We start from the raw sequence: 4,305 nt of genomic DNA, 5'->3' as shown, positions 1-4,305 counted from the left end.
TATAACGATAAATTTCAAATCTTTATTTCTTTCAAGTTTAAAGGCAGATTTTTGCTCGTAAGTGAAAGTTGTAGAAACCAGACTGTTAAATGTGGGTTTAAACTTCTCTTTGTGGTCAGAGGATGACAAAAATTTCACATTTTTGAATTCTTTACTCTTTTCCATTATCAAAAACAGTAATCTGTAACAACCTCACTTCTATATGGCGAAATTTTGAACAAATTTTGACTGTTCAAATTTTATTTTATTTTTTTATTTTTTATTTTATTTTTTATTATTAACCATGGTCTTCCATAATAGCTTACATTTAGATTATGATAACCACAGTTAAAACCACACATATAGCACCTCAATGCATGGTAAAATGTATATGGTTTACTATATGGTTTCTACGTGTTTGTATGAAAAACATTTACTTTATAGCTACATTAACGCTATAGCATAATCACAAAAAATCCTGTAATTATATTCCATTACTCGAGGTGTTCTGTTGTTGGATGTAATAATGAACATAGCAGTCGTCATTTACTCCCGACATCTGAGCCGCTGAACTCGCAGTGGATTTCGTTTGTTTCTGAAGGGAATGCTCCCCCGATCTGCTTAAATGTGTCTATGTTCACGCGAATCATTCATGACCCAGCCTTATCTACAGTGAGTATAATGTTTTGCAATGAATCTTTGCACATCGCCTTTCCTAATAATGTGCTAATTAGCAAGTTTCAACACCAAACTATGTTACAGACTTTTCATTAAGACCCTAAAGAATCATATCAACTTGTGGAAAATGGGCATCATATGACCCCTTTAACAGTTATTGGGCAAACAGATTTCCCAGCATCTGTTCATGTACTTAGCCAACTATCTATTATGCTGGATATGCACAATAGCAAGAATACAAACTGATTAATTTCAAACATGTTGAGTCTTGCTGTCTGTTATTTGTTTTGCTGTGTCTCATTTGTTTGCTTGTCTCAGCTTGCAGTTTATGACATTACATAAACGCAGCAGATTGTTGAAAACATTACAGCATAAAAAAGAGAAAAAGAATGGTACTGCTTCAGCAAGACCAATGTTTGTGAAACTGTTTAAAACGTAACTGAAAGGCTTTTTAAAGCACACTTTCTTACATTTAAAAGGCCATTTAATCTAATACTATTCTCTCATTGAAATGTTTGGAGGCAGACTGACCTTTTGTAAGATGCCAGCTAAAAAATGTTTTGCATAATTGTAATTTTAGGCTTAAATTTGACCTTTGCCTTCATCTTTGCACAACGCTTGGAAAGACCATATCACCGTCTGCTCTTTTTCTCTCCCTTTCTTTGTCACACACAAAACAATGACTGGATTCACTAAAAATAGCTCTGTTAGTGTATTCTTTTCATCCCAAATGCATTCTGGAAGCCTCCACTCTGTTGACAAACTGACAAAATAATAGATGCATGTATATTATAACAAACAAATCCCACTGCAATGACAAGCATAAGTCCTGTAAACATGGATAGCAATCCAAATTTATTGACAACAGAGCACAATAAAGTGTTGCGAGATGAGCTCTGCACAATAAAGCTAATTTATGGGCGATAAACAATAAACTAAGCACCACCAACAACGGCCTTGAGGTAGCGTGTGAATGCCTAGCGACGTTAAGTCATCACACCCACCCTAATCAAAAGAATGAATGCATTTTTGTGGGCTGAATTGTAGAAGAAGAAAAAACAGAGCATCTACAATGATACTGGATCCTTTGGTCTGTTGTATTAGAAGTTGCAGATGGTAAATGAAGTTGGATTAATAATGAAGATTCACATAGAGTTTTCACAGCTGCTAGTCAGCAGCCCTCAGAAGTAAGAGTAAAGGGTTTCTATGACTACCTCTGTCAAGAAGAAACAGAAAAGTGCAGCTGTCTCCTATGCTTATCTCAGGTGTATTGTGCACAACTCTGCAATATATCAGATTTGAGCAACAACAAAAAAAACCCGAGACCGGGCCACAAAATTTCTACTGAAGAGATTTTATAAACACAGCGCAAATGGAGACAGCCAAAGAAAGAATAAGACAGAAAAGAAGGAGAGAGAGACACTGTCAATGTCACTTTTGTCTTAGTATTTAATTCTATTGGAATAGCTGCAGCAAAATAGAGGAGAATAAAGAGAAAGAAGGTTACAAGGAAATTCTGTAGAACAAATAAAACACTTTTGCCTTTATCATTTTTGTTTTGTCCATCCAGGGAACAGCATCTGTGTCCATTATAGTCCATTTAAAGGTAGCAGTATATAAATATAATAAATATAAACAAATATATTTTATTTTATATTTTGCATATATATTTATTTTATTTGTTCATTTTACTATATCATTATACTATATACTCTCTCTCTCCCTCTCTACTGTATATATATATATATATATATATACACACATTAAATCAGTAAGATACTTTAAAAAGAAATTAATACTTTTATTCAGCATTAATAAAGACTTTAAGACTTTTATACTGTTACAAAAATAATTTTAAAAATGCTGTTCTTTTGAACTTTCTATGCATCAAGGAATCCTGAAAATAAAAGTATTACGGTTTCCACAAAAATATTGATAATAATAAGATGCTAATAATAAATATTTCTTGAGTACCAAAGCAGCATATTACAACACTCTAAAAATGCTGAGTTAAACACAACCCAGTGCTGGGTAAAATATGGACAAACCCAGCAATTGGGTTGTTTTGACCCAGCAGTTGGGTTACTACCCAGAAGGTAAACATGTAACCCAACCGCTGGTTAGGTATTTTTGTTTATATGTATAAATATTGACATTATAATTATTATTACTACAACTGTCAATTTTAACATTGTAAAAATTTATAATTAGCAATGTAATACATTTAAATGCAAAATGTGATTATTATTATACCAATTAATCACATAGGCTATATGCTATTACTGTCACAAAGCAAGGCCAGACACAACAGGTAAGTGCAAACCTTCCGGGCAGTAACCCAACCACTGGGTCAAAACAACCCAATCGCTGGGTTTGTCCATATTTTACCTAGTGCTGGGTTGTATTTAACCCAGCATTTTTAGTGTACAATTTCATGTTACAAAAACAAGGCAAGTTTATAAGTGATATATAATATTTCTCGGTGTAGCTCAATTTCTATATAAGCACATATTTTCTAATTTTGGCTACAAAAGGGTTTTGAACTTTTCCACTGCTATTGTTTAGGAAAAATATAGAGTTTACAGAACACACCTTGACCAATATGGGGTCATGCTGTCACATTGTATGGGGTAAGTTGTCACAATGGAACCTGCCATTAAAGAGCCTATTATAGGCTTTGCAGCAAAATGTAAACAAATGAAATTCAATTCAGTACAATTCATTAACCACTTTTTTCTACCTATCCATAACCACAGAGTTTTCTACTTGTCAGAGTCTTTGATAAGAACATGTTTTTGAAATGTGTAGTTCTCAGGCCTTTGCATATTGTGAATTAGAAAAATGAAGAGGAAACTGTAAAATGAGAAATTAGACATTCAAATACACAGGGAACACAACTGTTGCATAATCAATTTGTCTAACACATTTAGTTCACCAAAGCCTTTGGTGCACAATTTTCATCAGAAGTATCTGCTAATTGCTGGCAGATCATTGGCGCATAATTTGTGTTCGTCAGCAACCCCGTACATACGCTATAAATATTGACATTATAATTATTATTACTACAACTGTCAATTTTAACATTGTAAAAATTTATAATTAGCAATGTAATACATTTAAATGCAAAATGTGATTATTATTATACCAATTAATCACATAGGCTATATGCTATTACTGTCACAAAGCAAGGCCAGACACAACAGGTAAGTGCAAAACAGGATGGTTTATTGACTTGATTAGCGGAAGAATGGAACGGGTGAGGTAAAGGCAGGTGAGTGTCAACACAGTGAATGATTCCAGGGTTCTTATCCGAGTTCTGATGGTGAGTATCTTATGCCGGTTTCGTTGGAGATTGATTCCAATGAGTCGTTGGAGGATCGCGGGAGGAACAGAAGGTAACTCTTTCTAGGAGAATTCAGTAGAGAGAGTCCAGAACAGTTCATAGGAGTGAACGGTAGACCGGACAGTGAGTGATTGAGATGTGTGTGTATTTGTAGTGTGGCTTGATTGGTGACAGCAGGTGCGGGTGATCAGAACTCAGGTGACTGTGATCGGGTGATTATCCTGGATGGTGACTGAAGTGACTGTGATGAATCCCTGACATTACCCCCTCCTCCAGGGGCGGCTCCTGACGCCCTCAAGCGGCGA

The sequence above is a fragment of the Sinocyclocheilus rhinocerous genome, unplaced genomic scaffold (genome assembly GCF_001515625.1).
Source record: "Sinocyclocheilus rhinocerous isolate Xijiao unplaced genomic scaffold, SAMN03320098_v1.1 scaffold57, whole genome shotgun sequence".
NCBI classification, from domain to species: domain Eukaryota; kingdom Metazoa; phylum Chordata; class Actinopteri; order Cypriniformes; family Cyprinidae; genus Sinocyclocheilus; species Sinocyclocheilus rhinocerous.
The sequence above is the reverse complement of the archived record's forward strand: the minus strand, read 5'-3'. Positions refer to the sequence as shown.